An 18792-nucleotide genomic window follows, 5' to 3' on the forward strand; every position below is an offset into this window, starting at 1 on the left:
TGGGTGTGTGCAGAGCAGTGCAGCCCCAGAAACCCCTTGGTTTGCCCAAAGGTTGCCATGCCTTGCTCCCAGGTGTGCCCAGCTCTGGCAGGAGAAGGAGCCCGCAGCGCAGTGGGCACCGTGCCCTGCCCAGCCGGGGCTCTCTGGCACAGAGCAGCAGCAGCGCCAGCGCCGTTCAGCTGCTCCTGCCTTGGCTTCCCTGGGACACAGGAGCCTCTGGAAATCAGCACCGCCAGCCGCGTTCCCAGCTTGGAGCAGCTGCTGCTGGCGGGCAGATGCTGCCAGTTCCACTGCTGCCAAAGGGGAAGAAAGGCAGAGCAGGGGAAGAGATGTACATACACAGCAGCCCTGGGAACATCCAATAAACATGCAGATATATGGGGTGATTGGTTAGGAATTACTTCAGCTGCTACGCCAATAGTGCTTTCTCTCCTGGTTCTGTACAATGCTTTGGGCCATTTTCTTGGTCTGGTTTCCTTTGCTTGGGTCCCATCTGAATGCTCACTTGGGGTACAGGCTGTAGGTGCTTGGGGCACTCTTGGAGTTCCTCTTGGATCCCTTCAACAACAGGGTTTGGCCCATGGGGGGAGTTTGTGCTGCTTTGTGTCAGAGGAGAACTTCCGAGGCCATTTTGTGTTTGCTGTAGGGGAGGTTGGTTACTGCTTTGCATAAATTCACAGACTAACATGCTTTGTGATGCTTTGCTTTGTCATACTTTGCTTTGTGATATCAGGGCATGGTTGCCACATCGTCGTGGTGACATCAGAAGGTTGCCTTGTTGCACGGAAGGCCTCAGTGCCAGAGCAGCCCTAGGGCTTGCTGAGATCAGGAGCATCCTCCTGATTGTGGCCTTTGTCAGTGTGTAGCTGCACACTGACAGGAGTCTTGGCTTTTGTAGTGTTGGGGTAAACTTGAACAACAGTGCTACAATGATTGAGCAACTCGCTGCTGCAGTTTGCACCATGTATGGCACTGTTTATTCCACCTATTTCATGACTAGCCTGGCAAGTAAGTAGAGGTTTCAACTCTATTTAGGTTAGGGTGTAAGCTAACCTGGCTTTTGCATGTCTTCCTGCTCTTTCTTAGTGACTGGGTTGATTTTGAAAGAGAAAGAGCATTAGGATGCCAGTGGTTTGGTAAAGCTCCTGTCAGGGCGTTCAGCTAAAAAGGGGGTGCCTGTAGCCACAGGGGCAGCATTTGCAAGGGAACCTGCAGGGCTTCCGTTCCCTCCAGGGAGAGTCTGTGGCAGCAGAGTCTGTCATTTCCTCAGTTTGCTGGATCAAGCAGGACAACTTCCAAAATGCAGACTGGGAGGCCTTCTCAGAAGGCCTTCTAAAGACTTTGTAGTTCTCCCCAGAACTGAGGGAAAGCTTCTTTTATTCTAAATTTTGTAATGAAAGGATTTGACTGTCTATTTTGACCCTTGACTGAGTGCTAAAATAGTGATTCCCTTTGCAGTGAAGTGCAAACTCTAAAGCCATGAGTGTCTGCTCCTGAGCCCTGGAGCTGCTGCTGTGCTGTTTCACAGTAGAACTGCCACAGCTCAGGGGGATTTTGGGGAAGCTTTTCTGGGTGACTGTTTTCAGCAACTTAATGGGAATTAGTGCATGCAACTTCTGTTTTTTAAAAAAGTACCTGAAAGACAAGAGAACAAGAGCTGCTTTATCTGTTGAACAGAACAGAAGCATGGAGTGTTGAAGAACAATTTGCGTTTTCTTGATCACGTTTGTATTCATTTACTGGCTAAACAGGCCGAAGTGTAGGCACAACCAAGATTATTGTCCTGATCTCTTGCTGGCTGTGTGAAAGAAGTATGTCACGTGGAGGGATGTTGATAAAGAAAAATACTCTCTGTTTGGGTTGACTTCTTCTCTTCTGTGGGATTCAGCAGCCCAGGCAGTTTTCTCACAGCCCTTGTTCATTTTCCCTTGCCCACTCCAGATCACATGATCCGTGTATTCAGAGGTGCTGATCCTGAGGTGAGTGAGAAAGGAACATTTCATGTTCCTGGTGCTTAAGAATTGTAGAGCAAGCTGTGAGCTTGGCCTGTGGCCGCAGAGTGTAGAGGGCCAGCTGGGTAGGCTGAAAGAAAATCCATTTCCATGTCTGCAGCAGCAATAACAAAGGCATTGCTGGCTTTTTCCTGATTTTCCATTTCAGAACTTTCAAGGAATGAAAAGCTCATTTTGCAGAGAGAATGTTGCTTCTTGATAGTAGCCAGGGCATAATGTCTAATTCAGAACTATTAGCAATTCTGTTGAATTAGCCCATTTAAATTCAGTCACAGTGACTTAGAATCCCATTGTTCTCAAAGTTTCTGATTTGTCCTTAGTACAGCTGGTTGTAGAAATAGAGCTGAATAGAATAAAGTGCTGAATAGAAATAAGGTTATAAATTATAGGTAACTTTCTGTCCTTCACACTGCTGTTTGTCCACAGATCACAGAACCAACAGCAGTCTCTCCTCTGGCTCCCTCTGCTCATGGAAAGGAGGCCAAAGAGGAGGCAAATGAGGTGGATGAGCGCCAGCCTCCAGCTGTGGTCACACCACAGCCTGACCATTCTGAGCCAGTAAGTGCCAGTTGTGTGTGCTGCTGTCTTTGGTGCAAGGCAGAGCTGCAAGTTTCTGACCAGCCGGCACTTGCTGTGGCTGGCTGAGGATGCTGAGTGCTGGAGTCCTGCCAGGACCTGGTGATTGCCCCCAGCCTGTGACAGCTGGACAATGGGCTTTGATCTGTCATGCTTAGGCAGCAGCTTCCTGGCATTTGGACAGGGGCCAGCCTGGAGCATGAATGCTGCCTGATCCCAGAGCAGGGAGCATGTCAAAGACACTGTGCTCAGCCTTGTCAGATACACAGGGGACACTGTGGCGTGGAGGGACCTGTCCCCCTGCACAGACTGGCCAAGTAGCTGCAGGCACAAAAAAATGCTGATCTGACCACACAAGCTCTTTGTGGTGCTTTGTCCCCACAAACTTCTTGGGTGTGCTTACTTGGGACTATTTCAGAGACACGCTGGGGATGTAGAGCTGCTGCTTGAAGTCAGGGATTTTGGTGCCTTTGTTGTCAGGTTGCTCTTCTGCCTCTTCAGGCAGAGCAGCCAGTAGCAGAGCAGATAGGTGCTCTGAGTCTGCCTGTTTCTTGGTCTTTGATAAGCTGCAAGGAGATGACTGTGTTGTCCATGAAGCTGGGGGGGGCATTCTTGTCTAGTGTGGCAAAAGAAACAAAGTGAGTAGTTCTGAACCCTTCTTCTGAGGCAAAACCCAGACGCTGCATGTGTCTGTTGATACCGTCTATTGTGTAGTTTGCTTTGAAAACTGCATTGGAGCCTAGAGTGGGAGCAAAGCTGCAAGTCCTTGACTGCTGTCTTGTAATGCTAAAACCAGGATGTACACCTTGCAATGATGCCTGCTGTATCTGAAGTGAAATGGGCACCTTTGTGGCTGGGGAGCTGCGTGGGCCAAAAGGACGCAGGGCTGGCGGCCTTGAGCCGCTGAAGATGAGGCAGCGTGTGGCCAGGGGGCCAAGAAGGGCCAGGGCACGGTGGCCGTGTCAGCAGCAGGGGGGCAGCAGGAGCAGGGCAGCGAGCGTGGCCTGTGCTGGGCAGCGCTGCGGCCACCGCTGCAGTGCTGGGTGCAGCTGTGGGCCCTGGGAAGCAGAAAGTCCTTGAGGGGCTGCAGCGCGTGCACAGAAGGACAGGGGAGCTGGGCAAGGGGGTGCAGCACAAGGCCAGCGAGGCGGTGCTGAGAGGGCTTTAGCCTGGACAATGGGGGCTCATGAGGGACCTTCAGGCAGACTTCCATAGATCCCTGCCTTAGATCCATAGATCCAATGCTCAGCACAAGGGCTGTTTCCCTGCCAAACATCCCTTCACTGCATCCAAGTGCTTTAGACACTGGAGTAGGTAACACTTTCATATTTTGTTTGTTTATTTGTTTGTTTGTTTGCTAGAAGGAGAAGCCTTGTGTAATTTCTCCTTCTCCAGGGAGCAAGGGAGCTTTTGCTCAATCTTTCCTGCCCTTTTCCAGCACTGTCAGAAACACATCACTTTCAGGTTAACGGCTCCCGTGTCTTTTGGCAGCCCAGGGAATCAGTGTGTGTTGTATTTGGGAATTGAGCAGGAAATCAATGCCCTTGCATTCCAGCTGGTGCTCAGAGATTAGAGGAGCTGGGAGGGGCTGGGCTGCATTTCTGATTCCAGCCACTTTAGCACCATCAGTGTGCTCGAGTCCAAGAGAAGAACTTGCCCGAGCACAGATGCACAAAGAGTGCAGTTCCCAGTGCAACGCTCTGGGTCTGATTGCATTCCATAAGGACCCACACGCTCCAGATTCCCCAAGAGTGTGGGTTACTGAAGCAACAGGAGAGCAAGTTCAGGATGGCTGCAGATCGGGGCACTGCTACCGAGTGTTGATGTGTGTAGCGACAGAAAGGACAGTATTGATTCAGGGTGACCCCCACGTGGTGAATAATGTGCTTTGACTCTATGATTTAGAAGGTTAAACAAATGCTTTCTTAAGCTACGTTATATCACACTAGTACTATATTAAAACTATACTAAAGAGATACTATACTAAAAAGCTACTAAAGAAAAACTTGTGACTGTCTCCAGACAGTCATGACACAGCTTTTATCTAATTGGCTAATCAAGCTAAACAGCTATCACTAAAATCCAATTAACAAATCACTTTCAGTAAACAATCACTAGAACACATTCTACATGTACTAAACAACAAGAACAGCAAGTAGAGATAATAATTGTTTTCTCTTCTTCTCTAAGTTTCTCACTACCTCCCCTTAAAAAAAACCTAGGAGAGAGAATTATATCTCTCTGTGTTCAAAGAATGTAAATACCACAGTACAGTAAAGAGAGATTATAAAAGTGAGATCTGTCTGTCTATCTATCTATTTGAATCTTCCTGGCTCTGCTCCAAAGCAGTGGAAGATGCAAAGCTCACCTAAAGGCATCCCTTCAGGAGAGGAGTAGAGACAAGTTCCATTGACTGATCCTGAGCAGGCAGAGATGTTTCCCCCTCCAGAGATGGTTGTTTTTTCCCCTCATGTTTTCCTACTCCAGCCTTTTCTGACCTGAAGCCTTCTTTTTATCCTTTAAATTTTTGCATGTCCTAAGGGAGTGGAACTATCCCATGCTGTAGTTGGGGTCTGGTGACTTTGCCCATACATGCATTACATGACACATGGTTTCCTTTGCTGGCATCCCCAGGGCTGTGTAAGTGCATTTGTTAATGGGGCCTTATGAGAAACTCTGTTACTGCTGGTCAGAATTCTCAGTTGACAAAAGAGGGAGAAGAAACACCTTGGTCCTCCTCCATTTACTCAGATGGCCATAGAGGTTCTCTGACTTCCATCAGAGATCTTTGCATGCATGCTTATCTCCTGAATGACCCCATTTTCTAACAAGAGTGTAGATGTCAGGAAGGAGGAATGCTGGTGCAGGCCTGAAGGGAATGTGAACTCCAGAAGTGTCTCTCACAAGGAGTGAGCTCACCCAGGAAGCCACCTGCAGGGCCAGGATGGAGCTGTGGGACAGGGCGGGGTGTCAGTCACCACTGAAAGACAAAGAGGACATGGCAGAAGCAGAGGGAGGCCCTCACCAGACCCTTGAGAAATGCCACACCTTCCCTGTCAGCTGCCTGAGAGGCTGTTGGAGCTTCAGCCCCAGATGGCCCCTGATTGTAGGGCCAGGGTCACTTTGGAATCTGTGCCTCCCCACGGGCAGAGAAGGACCCAGCAGAGCAGCAGCACAGTGCTTTGGGAGCGTGTGAGCCCAGCAGTCTTTGAGTCTTGGCCCACAAAGGTCGTACGGGAAGGTGAAACCCATCTTGTCTTGCTTTCTGTGCAGGTGCTTCTAGAGAAAGAGCAGGAGCAGACTGCCTTATCTGAGATGCCATGCCAGATTCAGGGAGAGCTGTTCCCTGCCCGAGAGCAGGAAGAGCAGCTCAGGCAGCAGGTGGAAGAGCCACAGGAGAATGGCCAGGTAAGCCTGACTGGCCAGGGGACAGAGGGAAGGGCAGGAAGAGGGGCATAAACCAGAGCTCCTGGGACTGAGGAGGCCAGGAAGTCCCACAGGCACTGAAAGGACAGAGCCTTGGAATCTGCAGAGACCAGCACCGGGACAGGATGGTTACAGTGGAAGCAGAGCTGGGGAGGGAAGCAGAAAGAAGGGGCTGAATAAATGTGATTTTGAGGCTAAAAGAGGGAAAAGCTGATCTTGATGGCAGCTCTCAGTCACTTGCTCTGCTTTTGTGTGTACAGAACATCAAGGCAGAGCCACAAGCAGAGCTGCCTGAAGCTCAGAGTGACATCATGGCAGCAAAGAGGAGGAATGAAGACATCCAAGAGGAGAAGAATCTCCCTATGCAGAGGGGCAATCAACAAAAACAGGTGAATGAAGGAATGGCAGCCACTCCACGCATGAAAGAGAGTCCTTTCCGTTGTTGTTTACAGAAAATTGATGAACAGGTGCAGGCACAGCTGCAGGAAACTGAGGCTAGGATCAAGGCAAGGAAGAAGAGGCTAGACGAAAAAATTAAAATCATCAAAGAGAAAATTAATCGCCTCCTTCAGGAACAAAAGGCTCTAGAAAAGCAAGTGAGTGAAACAGCAATAGCCACTGCAGTCACCCAAGGGGTGGTTTCTGCCCTCCTTGCCTTTCCAGTGCAGAGCAGCAGGGGGTGGGTGATGCCTCTGAGGCCATCCTGATGAGGCCTCTGTCAGAGCTGCTCTGAAGGGCACTTCCTGGTCTGCTGAATCTCAGCTGATGCTCTAGACAGTGGCATTACTCCCTTGGCCATTTAGCCAGCACTCATCCGAATGAGCTCCTGCTGGCTTCTTCCAGGTGACCTTGTTTCTTGAGGTGTTTTTGCAGGTGAACATGGTCACTCACGTAGATCTGGAATACGAGCTACAAGCTGTCTGTATCCCTTGTGAATCTGCTCCTGTCCTTTTCTTTACTTTCTTCCCAGTCGATGACTCCTGGCTGACGGGGACAAGCTGTAGTCTCTGACTGCTTTGTTCTGTTTGACTTGAGGTGGAAGTGTTGCCATCCTACCTGGCAGCCTGCAGAGAGTTCCAGCAAATGATGGGCAACCAAGAGCCCCGAGGCTGGCATGAGGCCCAGGAACTGAACCCTCCAGAGATGCTGCAGGATGAGCACGTCCCGAGGAAGGTGCAGAAAAAGAGAATTTCATGGCAGGAGGTAGAACATTAGAATGAGGAGCTGCAAATGTATCTGCAGACCTAGGAGGGGGAAAGGAGTCTTTGGGAGGAAGTGGAGGGGTCGTTGCTGCAGTCATCCTTTAGAACAAGAAACTGGCTATGACCTCGAGTAAAACCAGCCTTTGGTTTTGACCATTTGGTTTCACAAGTGGACATCCAAAGCAATCCAGTTGAAGAGCTCTGCATGTGGCTGACAGCAGCTTCCTAAGGGCTTGCATTTCAAATGGCAATCTCTCTTGCATTTCAGGGCAATCTCTGCCACACCTTCCTGACATAAACTCATTTCTTGTCTCAGACCTACACCGACTCTGACACTGAAGCTGCTGCAGAAGCAGCAGTGCTGTCCCAAGGAGCCTTTGCTCTCCAGCTGAAGAAGTGGAGCCTGAGCACTTGGTTCACCTCCCATGCTGACCCAGCTGCTGCTCAGCAACAGGAGATGGCGGGTGACTCCCTGGAGCAACTGAGTGCGTCTGGTATCTTTCTTATCTGAGGGACAGTGTATTGTGTGCACGTGTCAGCATAGCTGTACCAAAGGGTTCTCCTCGGTTTAGTGTCACAGAAGTGCTGGCGTTGCTCCGAGGCAGCAAGAGAGAGCTCTGGGTGTTCCTGCTGCCTCTGAGGGCAGCTTAGACTGGCTGGAGTTTGCCTGGGCTTCCCTCTCTGCCAAAAGCAGAAGCAGGGATTGTTCCTGGATCAGCAGAAGGCTGTGACTGCTTGAGTCCTAGCCACTGGCAGAAGCTCTGCTGAGATCAGTCTCTAGGAGAACACATCAAGCCCTTTGTGATTCTGCAGCACAACCCAATGAATCTGCTTCTTGCCCTTAACAGCTGCCAGTGCTGTGCTCTCAGAGAAGATCTGGTAGGGTTGAGAAGAGAGCCCAGTGGATTCTGTGTCTACCATCACCTGTTGGGACAAAAAGGGCACTGATCTGCGCCTCGGTGTGGCTGATCTCAAAGCCCATCGTGTTGTGTCCTGAATGGGGGCAACAGCTTGTACAGGGCTCAGGCTCCCTCTGGCTTCTTCCAGTCAGTGCCTGTCAGTGCTCATGCTTGGGCTTTGCCAGCCTTGTTGTGGTCGCTGCCCTGCCCCTGAGGGCTGGTGGGAGTGCAGAGGCTGGAGCCTTCCTTAGCTGGGAGGGTCCCGCTGCTGCCCGGCTGCTGCAGCGCGGAGCTGCCTGAGGCAGCAGCCCCTTCTCTGGGCCGGCTGCTGCGTCGCACGGCCCGGACTCACAAGAGGGTCAGCATCTCCTCTGGGCAGCTCTCTGTGTCACAGGGCGCCTGAGGAGCACTGCTGTCCTCTGTGCCCATGCCCGCCGTGCCGAGTTGGGAAGATGGGGACGTGTGCGGTGCCGAGAGGGCGAGTGCAATGGGAGCGACTGATCCGCGCTGTCGGGGTGGAGAGAAGCGGCGTGGTTCTTCACGCAGGGCACGGGCAAGGGCGTCTTTGAGCTCAGCCTGCTCATAAAGCGTGAGGGCCCTGATGCTGAAAGCCCCGTCGGGATTGCTTCTAGCATGAGCTGCTCTGGTTTACAAACGCAGAGGCATTCTTCTGGCAAACTGCTGCAAGCTGGAAAAGATGGGAACACTTGGCAATAATTCCTCCTGTTCTGAACTTGACATCTGTTCAGAGGAATTGATTCTAGATGTCCAGGTGCATTTAATCTTAGCAAGTAGGAAACCTTTTCTAAATCTCACAGTGTTTATTCCCAAGAAAACAAAGGCACTGTTAGTTCCAGCTCTCCTTAATGTTTCTAGATGACAAACTTACTTGCCTTGGTAGGTGTTCTCTTCTGGTCTCAGTCTCTGAATGTATCTCCCTGTGCTTCCCTGTGTGTCTGCTGTCAAGAGGTCTCTCACTTCAAAGGATGCTAGAAATCAGTCTCTGTGCCAGCCACTTGTGCTGTGGACCTGCTGTTCTTTTCTTGTTGTTCCAGTTCCTGTTCCTGTTGTTGTTAGCCAGCTGTCCACAAAGGGAGGGCTCAGAGCCCCAGACACTGGGGCTGCCTTTTGTATCTCCTAGAAGCTGGGATCTCTGCTTTAAAGTGAACATCTTGCATTTTGTTTCCCTCAGGGAGAATGGCGAAGATGGAAAATCCTATTATAAAATACATTGAACTGGAAAATATTGGCAGTGGGTGAGTCCAAGCAATGTTAATTTTACCAAACTATGCATCAGGTGTTTTGCTGGTGGAATAGGTATCAAGTGTGAAGTCAGACAAGCTGCAAATGTGTTCAGGCACTGGGCTTAGATTGTCAGTGCTGATCAGAATTTCTAAGTGTGCTCAGAAGGCATTGTCAAAGACATCTCCATGCTTCCAGTGTCCTGCAGGTCTTAGGCATTTACAGCACAGATCTCCTGCGTGGGCTGGCTTTCACTGCAAGATCTAAATGGCTTCTCCTTTCTCTGCTTCTCTTTTGTTTCTAGGACTTTTGGAGATGTTTGTAAAGCACTCGACACTGCCACAGGAGGAGAGGTAAATGTCAACAGCACCTGCAGACTCTGCTGCACTCAAGGGCTTTCCCTTCTGGTGTGAGCTGTGGCTGGAGCTTTGGGCAGAGCTGTGCTGAAAAGGCACAAGAAGCACAGACTGGTGCCAGCCCGCAAAATGCATTTGGGACTTTGTCCTCCTCAGCTGCCGGAAGGAAGGCACGGAGGGCAGCGGTTCCTTTCAGAGAAGGACGCGCTCACTCGCTCTCCATTGCTGAAACAAAGGTGGTGCCTTCGAGCACCTCACTGCTCTTTGGGGCTACAGCTTCAGAGTCCTGAATTCTCATTTCTGGCTGCCAGCAAATACATCTGAAAGTTACTGGTGGTTCCTTAGCCACCTGCTGCACTTGGGAACTGCACACAGGGAGAGATCTGCAAGGCGTCCCTGAAAGCCCTAAGCCCTGCCCATAGCCCAAGATGTATCCACAGAGTTTTAAGGCATGGATTGCTTCTTCTGAGTCGCAAACAAAGCAGCAGAGAGTGTGGTCAGAGCTTTGTGGGTGATAACTGAGACACTGCTGTTACCAAGTGGTCAAGGCAAAATGTCAGTGGCCCCACGTGTCCTGTAAGTGGCTCCCAAGGGAGCAGAGAAATGGGCTGTTGGAACGTCAGTTCCTAATTACTGCAGTGCCTAATCACAAGGCAGTTTGGCACAGCTCAGCTGTGTCATTGCAAAATCACTCGCTCCATGTGCCTTGTGGTCTCGTGCCACCAACCTCTCAAGTTACTGATTTTCAATGTCATTTTAGGTGGCCATAAAGAAAATACATCTTCAAGGACTGAGGAAGAAGGAACTAAAAGTCAATGAACTCATGGTCATGAAGGTGAATAGGAATCCCAACCTGGTCAATTGTTTAGACAGGTGAGTTGTGCTTTTGTCCCATGAATGTTTGTTCACATATTGCAAACATGCAAGGTAAAATCCCACTTTGGTCACTGGCAGAAAATAGAGCTGTAATTATTGGCTAATTATAACTGCTCTTTTCATCTCCAGTGGATGGGAAGAGATTGCATTTTGTCTGCATGACTCTTCGCTGGCACATGGTATTTGAAAATTGTTCAAAAACCCGGATGAGTCGTGTCTTACTAAATCAATGATCTCTATATTCACAGCCACCACTTTGTTTTGGAGCTTGATTTTTTTCAAGTGTCTTCTTACGTCCAGGTAAACTAACAAGGATTTCCCTTGGATTGTTGCCACTGTTTTCCATTGCTATGCATGCCAGGAAGACTAGGTGCTTTTTTCCAGAAACACCATGCGCGACAGGTTTTTTATCTGGGCTGTTACTAAACTGCACATTTTGCTTGCTGCCCATCTAAGACATCTCCTTTTTCACAGCTGTGCCTTTCTCCTTGAGACTGCACAGATGGCAAACAATGCTCAGCCAAGAGGGAATGTCTATTCCTTTATTTTGTCTTTGTCTCAAAGGGACCTGAAAAGAAGAATCAACCCGTCTTTTCCACACAGCAACCTAGCCATGTACATTCATCTCCACGCCCTTGTTTCCTTCTTTCAGCTACCTTGTGGGTGAGGAGCTCTGGCTGGTTATGGAGTACATGGATGGAGGCACTCTGAGCAATGTCATCAGCAAGACCTACCTGTCTGAAGATGAGATGGCAGCCATCAGTCGGGAGGTCAGCAATCCCATCCGTGTTTCCAAGGGCTTGGGCAGGATTGTCTGGGAAACAGGGGCTCAGAGCTGGAGTGATTTCCTGTGCCAAGCTTTGTTTCTGTGTTGCTGCTATTCTATGGGCAAGTAAAAGCATCTCAAGTGAAAGGCCTGCCAGTGCCCCTGCACTCCCTGTACTCAGTGCCAGTACTCTTATCTCCTGCTGTTGTATTCTCGCTCTGTCTCTTGTATTTGTATTTGCTGTTCTCCACCTTGCCTCTCTAAATGTTTGCCTGGAGTCTGTCTTCACTGCATTCCTTGCCTGTAAAAGCAAAGGTGCTGGTGGCAGGATTTGAAATGATCAGCAAAGAAAAAAGACTCATGTCTCACAGTCCTCCGCTGAAAAGGATAGTAGTGCAGCCAAAATGCTCTTTGCTTCTGGAAAGTGACTGGTGGGATACTTCCAAGCCTGTGCTGAGGCCAGCAAGAAAATCTTTGTCATGCAGCCTCCCACCCAAAAGTGATCCGCTTCACACCAAAGGGGAGGGACTTTTCCTTTCAAAACCCCTCCTTTGTCCTCTGCATGGAAAAAGCACGTCCACTGCAGCAGGAGTCATCCTGGCTGGTTTGCAGGGCACAGCCTACAACAGCAGGTGCTGTTGCTCTTTCAAAAGCTGACGTGCCTTTCCTTAGAAAGGTCCTGCTCTGCAAGTGTTGGAGCAGCAAGCTCTTCCTCTCAGTGGCCATTACTGTTCTGCCATTACTCCCCATTCCCCTGGAGAGGGAATCTTTTAGATTCTTTGTTTCCTTTCTTGTGTGATGAAATCACATCACTCATTTTTGCCCTCCTGTTTCTGTTTTCTCGCTCAGTGCCTGCAAGGACTGCATTTTCTGCACTCAAACCGCGTCATCCACCAAGATGTGAAGAGCTGCAACATCCTTCTCAAAACCGACGGCTCTGTCAAGCTGGGTCAGTATATTCTTGGTCAGGTGCAGCGTTCCAGGGATGTGGGTGTGGGGCTGCTTGGAGTGACTGCCAGCTCCCCAGAAATGGTGCTGGTGGCAGTGCAGGGACCCCTGCTGCGAGCTGAAGGCACAGTTGCAACGTGCACAGAGGTATAAGGAACCACAAGCAGTCAAGAGTGGCGTTGCTCTGTGTGTGTCCCTTCCAGACAGAGGGAGCTACAATCTAAAGCTTCAGGGGCATAAAGTCCACTGCTGTGAGCAGCGTTAAGAAACCTGGGTTTTTTTGGAAACGGCCAATTTCATACTCCCTTGGCTAAAGCCCCAAGGAAATCGAGCGTGCACAGTTCTCCAGGAGATTCAACAGCACATTCTTAGCCTGAGAGTGGGGAATTCTTTTGCTTGGTTTCCTAATTGGAGCTGGCTTTCATGGTTTGTTGTTTTCTCCACAGCTGACTTTGGCCTCTTTGCTCAGCTCACCCCTGAGCAGGGCAGACGGAGCTGCGTGGCCGGCACTCCTGGGTGGCTGGCGCCTGAAGTGGTGACAGGTCAACCATATGGCCCCAAAGTGGACATATGGTCTTTGGGAATCGTGGGCATCGAAATGGTGGAACGAGAAGTTCCTCACTGGAATGCAACTCCTGTCTTGGTAAGGTGCAAATACTCACTGATCCCACTGTCTTTCTCACCTGTCCCATGTTCTGTGTGCCATTGGACAAAATCCCATTGCCATCTGCTGGAACCACTTCCACCAAGGTCTCCTTCTAAAAATGCCCCTGCAACACATCAGCATCTGCTGTAGCTTTGGTTGTATCAGAAAGGGAAGTGGCAGTTCAGAAACCTAACCAGTTCAGAAACCTGCCATTTTGGCCTCCAGCCATGCCTGACATTTCTCACTTGTTTTTTGAACAATGTTGGAACTCTGTTTCTGAAGGACAAGAATTTTTCAGTGGAGAGGGTAGACATGTGATAAATATCCTGAGAAATGGAGGTTAGACCTTCCCAGTTTCAATTTTATAGAAAACATAAGAAAAAAAGGAAAAAGAAAAGTAAACAAAAAAGAAAAAGAGAAAAAACCTACTACCAAAGCAATGCCCAAGCAGTTCTGCTTGCTTTCTCATTTTTGAAACACAGCTCTTCTCTTCCATTCTGTAGCATCTTTTCCAAATGCTGTGGGTCTTCGAAACTTTCAGGCTTTCAAGACATCTGTACATGGTTCAGTCATGTGTGTGGGTGGCCTGGATAAGTTTAGGATGTGTTTTTCTCCGACTGCAGTTAGAATTGTTTGCCAAACCCTTGGCTGTTTCTTGGTACTTTAACAAGTTGATGAGCTTGCAGGCAGGTGCCTGGGCTGGGATCCAACGTGGGCAGTTGACACCGGTGCTGTGTTTCTTTACCACAGGAGCAGGGCCATCCCTGGCCTGCACAGTTCTAATGACAGGGAGGACTCCAGCTCCCCACCATGGCCAGTGGCTGAGCTCAGCTGAGAGTCAGGATAAAACCCTCTTTGTCACCTCTGGTGATGTGGGAAAAGGAAAGAAAGCCGCAAAAATTATTTGTACACAAGGGGAGTGCATTGCCATTTCTGGATTTGAAATTCTCCTTTGGGTTAAAGAGGATAATAGCAAAGTCTCTTTGGTCACCATCTATTTCAGTGCCACAAGCACAGAGTTATCGTTACAGTGGTGGGCATTTTTATGGAGACTCCAAGGCCTCTTGCCATTCATATTTTTGTCTATTTGAGATGGATTCTGCAAGTTGAGGTTTGGAACTTGGAACTTGGAACTTGATAGTTCCAAGTTGGTGTCCTATGTTTCTAAATACCATCTTGCAAAAGCAGAATGAGCTCTGTCCCTCTGACTTGTCAGCATGTTAGAGCTTGGTTCCACACAAACCACACTGGATAACGATCAGCCAATGTCTTGCCAATCTACACTGTAATTCCTTGGCCTGAGGAGTATCAGAAAGACCTGCTGAGCTCCATGGACACTGTCAGCTGCATGGAAGTGAGCATCCTTGGCCTTGATGAAGAAACTGGAGCTCAGCTTAGGTTAGATGCTCTTGAGCAGGAGAAAGGCTGGGATCGTCAGGTGTTTCCAGAGGCCGGCGTGCCCAGAGGGACTGAGCTCTGGGGAGCAGCTGGATGTTTCTGCACATCATGGAAAGGGATTGCCAGACAGCTCAAACCTCACCACAGGCAAACACTCCCCAGCTCTTCTCAGGCAACATTTGCTTTGGGTTTCAAGTTGTTCCCACTTGTCTGTCTGTGAAGATGCCCCTAAAACCACAAGGCAAGCCTCTCAGAACTGGTGTTACATTTCCAGAAATGAAGAAAAGAAGCCCAAACACAAGAAAGTTGCTAAGGCACCGGTTTTTAGAGAGGAACTTACCCCACTGTGCAGTTTCTTCTCACTGGGAAACATGCTTCAAACTGGGGCATGAGGGTGTAAAGGCCACAGAGTCTCTTCTGCTTCTTGTGCAGTGCTGCTGAAACACTCAGTGATCGTGTTTCTCTCCTAGCCCAAGCCATATTCTGCACGTCACCAAGCCAGAGCCTGGTGATGTGGAGAGCCTGCCAAAACCTCCCATTTGTTTCCTGGCACTTTCTGGGATGGGCCTACCATTAATGCATTGACTTGAGTAGCCAAATGAGTAGAGGGTGACCGTAGGGATGGAACCTCTCCTTCTGATTTGACCATGAAAAGTTTTTCTTTTCCATGTAAGGAAAGCAGAAATTTTCAGGCTGCTGAGAGACAGAGCTGCAGGTGGCTCCTGTGTGTCCAAGCAGGCGTTTTCATCCCAGTACATTTGTGCATGCATCTTAATGTGTCTGTGTTGAAGATGAGATTCCAAATGTTTGTTTCCTTACCTGAGGAGCACCTGGTGGATTTCCTTTCTTTCCTTCCAATTCCCATTGTTTTCAAGAACAAAGCAAAAAGCTTGATTAGTTTTGTTTTATGGCAGCTGCTCTTAAGGGACCAAGAAGCACTGCAGAGATACTTTTCCATGTACTAACCCTTGGATATAGTAGAGTTAGTATAGCAAAGTCCTTCTTCCAAAAAGCCTCTCAAGCTGGTATGAATCTTCAGGGAAGGAAATGTGCTTGTGGTGATGTAGTTCCCACTAACTAGGTCAGTCAATGAAATCAGCTGCCAAGGCAAGATCTGTGGGATGTTGGAAAAGCTGTGGCTGCATCGGAGTTTGGGTTTTTGGTTGGTAAAGGAAAGTCATCTCTGGGTCTCTGCCAGGGCAGAAACTGCCACTGCAGAGTGGAGCTTAATCAATGGGACCCAGGAGAGCAGTTACAGATAGGAAAGAAGCAGGTATAGCCTGGTGTCTCCTTTTTCCCCAGCCTCAACTCCTGATAGCCACAGGAGGAAGACAAAAGCTGCAGCAGCCCAACCTATTCTCATCTTGCCTGCGTGACTTCCTGAGCTGCTGCCTGCAGAGAGACGAGGCGCGGCGCTGGTCTGCCAAGGAGCTCCTGCAGGTAAAATGTGAAGGGGCTGCAGGTGAAACAGGGTCTGAGGGATGGGCTCCTCCTCCACTCAAGTCCAAGGCATCAGATGAGCCCCCTTCCTCCTCACCTCCACTCTTGGTGCTCTTCAAATGAAAACAGTGAGGAATCCTAGACTGGGCTGGGCTGGCAGGGCCCTGTAAAGGTCCTGTGGTGCAAGTGTCCTGCAATGAGCAGGGACATCTTTAAAGAGATCAGGTTGCTCAGAGCCCTTTGCCACCGGAGCTGGAATGGTTGCAGGGATGGGGCACCTACAAGCTCTTGGGGCAAGCTGTGCCAGGGTGGCACCATGCTCCGAGTAAACAAGTTCTTCCTTAGACCTACTCTGATTAGATGCCCTTTGTGTTTAAAAATATTTGTCCATATCCTATTGTAACCGACCCTGTTAAAAATGTCCCCCACTTTCTTCAAAGCTACTCTGAAGTCTTGGAAAGTGGCAATAAAGTCTCCCTGGGGCCTATTCTTCACAAAACTGAATAACTCCACCTCTTCTCCGCATTTCCTGAGCAGAGAGGTGCTCTGTCCTCTGACTGTTTCTGTTGCCCTCTTTTCTAATTTGGTGGAGTGTTCAGTTTTATCCAATGGCAAAAGAATTGAAGCAGAGCAATGCAGGGTACAGAGACATGAAATGGTGGTGGAGGAACCCAAGGAAGCCAGTCCCAGCTGAGCAGTCAGAGATTTGGCTGTGGCAGGAGGGGCTGTGGGGGCTCACTGTGAGCCTCTGAGGGGCCCTGGTTTGTGCCCCCCAGCCCAGCCTTGGAGGTTTCTGGCACGCAAACAGGGACAGCTGGGAGGGACTTGTCCCAGCCCCATCTGCTGCCTGGCACGCTCAAGCAGACGGGAACTGCGCCAGGGTTACTGCCAGGTTGTGTGGCAGAGAGGGAACTGCAGGACCCAGTGCCACTGGGCTGGCCCTGCTGGGAAGGAAGGTGCCATCCAGCACACGAGGGGCAGGGCATGGAAAGGCAGACATTGCTTTCTGTCCCTGTGGGAATTAGCACAGTGCCTGTCTTTCAAAGACAGGGACCTATGTGAGTCATTGGAGTTTCCTGAAAGGAAGATAACCCAGGGACAGAAAGCACCATTTCTAGAGCACTGGCAGGGCAAAGATCCCAACAAGATAAAGAAACCTGAATAAATGGATGAGTGGGATTCTGGGCCAGGTTTGCCTGTGATGGCAGGGTCCTGCACATGACTGCTGGGTAGCAGATGGTGCCATTGCTCCTCTTTCTGGGTCTTTTTAGGACCCAGAGCAATCCCAATTGAGCCTGTGAAGCACTGAGCTTGGAAAGTAATGGTTCACTCTTCACTGTTCTTTGTCTTTTTGTTGGTTTTTTTTTGTTTGTTTGTTTGTTTTGGTTTGTTTTGTTTTTTAATTTGTTTGTTTTCTTTTTTTTGTTTTTGTTTTTGTATTTGTTTTTGGTTTTTGGGGTTTTTTTGTGAACAGCATCCATTTGTAACATCAGCTGAGGCTGCATCCACCCTGAGACCACTCATCATCTCAATGAAGAGGAGGATGGAGAAGCAAACAGTGCTATAATCATATCAGGACCATTTTCTCCATAGCCATCTTAGAGTAGGATTTAGAGTAGGACTGTAGAGTAGGATTTAGAGTAGGAGTATATGGAGAAAAGACAAAAGACTCTGCACAATTCAACGTGAATCAAGGACAAGCCGTTTATTGTGCTTCTAAACATAGTTTATAATTAGTTCCTATCCTATAGGTTTCTAAAGACATGCATTGTTTGGTTGGTTGCTGCACTTTGTCCAGCATCTCTTGACTGGTAGCTCTATTTTGTCCTGAGGCAAGCACGCATCTTTTTCTTAATCTAATTGGTAGATGCTGTAAGGGTCATTTTATTTGGGTTGCTACCCCTTTGTCTGTCAGCAACTCTTCTGCTTCACCTTTTTATCCACAAAGTTGAATGCAGCTTTATTAAAAACCTGACCTAGTTCTAGAAGGTTAGTTAGTTTAGTTAGCTCCAGAGGTTAGGCTGGTTCATTTAGTGCCTGTCCATTTTTCTGCAAATACCACCCCACAGGATTATAGAGTAGGATTGTAAAGAAATAAAGTTTCTGAAACTTTAACTCATCTGGAAGAATCCTTTCTTTCTCACCCTGTGAACAAGCTGAGCATTTCCTTCTGAGTGTTCAGCTGTCTATTAAAGGTGCAAATGGCTTCTTTGGTGTTATGAAAAGTACATATTACATGATAGGCTCTTCACAGATATTAAAATGAACATATATATATATATATAAATTAATATACTATATGTGTTATGTTGTCTTAGTTAGTAGTACTGTATTTTTTTCAGTAGTGTGGTATGTTGCGGTGTGATGTCATGGTTTGCCTCAGATACCCCAGGTTCCTCCCTGATAATTCCCTGCCAGGTGTGTCAATCATCCCTCCTTTCCACACCCTGACCCCTGCTGAGCGCTGTCTGTCAATCCTGGCATTCCAGAAGGGCGGCGAGTGATTGGCAGAATTCAAAAGATGCCCTCCCCTCCTGGAAGGACATTGGGCCATCCAGGTGTCCTCAGTCCCTTGAGACTTCCCCGCCCCGTACCTGGCTGGTGGTCCCCCGTGTTCCTTCCCTCGCCCTCTCCCCCGGCTAAAAGGGCAAGCAAACCATGCGGTTGGGAGTTCTCCTGGAGCCGTTGATGGATTCAGAGGCCTGTGGGCCAGGAATAAAGCTCTGGATCGAAACCCTCCATCAGAACCAACTCCTTTCCTTCACCTCGCCTTAAAGCTTCTCCACCAAAGGTAAACCTGAACTCCTGCATGCCTGGACTTGCCTCCAAGCGCCCAGCTGCAGCATCCAGCCAGCCAAAAGTGTCTCTGGGGTAAAATTCCACAGTTGCTGCTATTTGGTCAAGCAGCAAAGGCCAGACAAGCTCATGTACGTCCCGTCCAGCTATATTCACAGAATCACAGAATCACAGAATTTCTAGGTTGGAAGAGACCTTCAAAATCATTG

The 18792-nt window shown here is 49.0% G+C and overlaps 1 pseudogene; it reads left to right on the top strand.

The window, feature by feature from the left end:
* Positions 1–686: 686 nt before the first annotated feature.
* Positions 687–17873, top strand: LOC139604248 (serine/threonine-protein kinase PAK 3-like; annotated as a pseudogene).
* The last annotated feature ends 919 nt before the right edge of the window (positions 17874–18792 follow it).

The sequence above is a fragment of the Agelaius tricolor genome, unplaced genomic scaffold, assembly GCF_023055355.1.
Source record: "Agelaius tricolor isolate 1412-34295 unplaced genomic scaffold, bAgeTri1.0.p SCAF_48, whole genome shotgun sequence".
Classification (NCBI taxonomy): Eukaryota; Metazoa; Chordata; class Aves; order Passeriformes; family Icteridae; genus Agelaius; species Agelaius tricolor.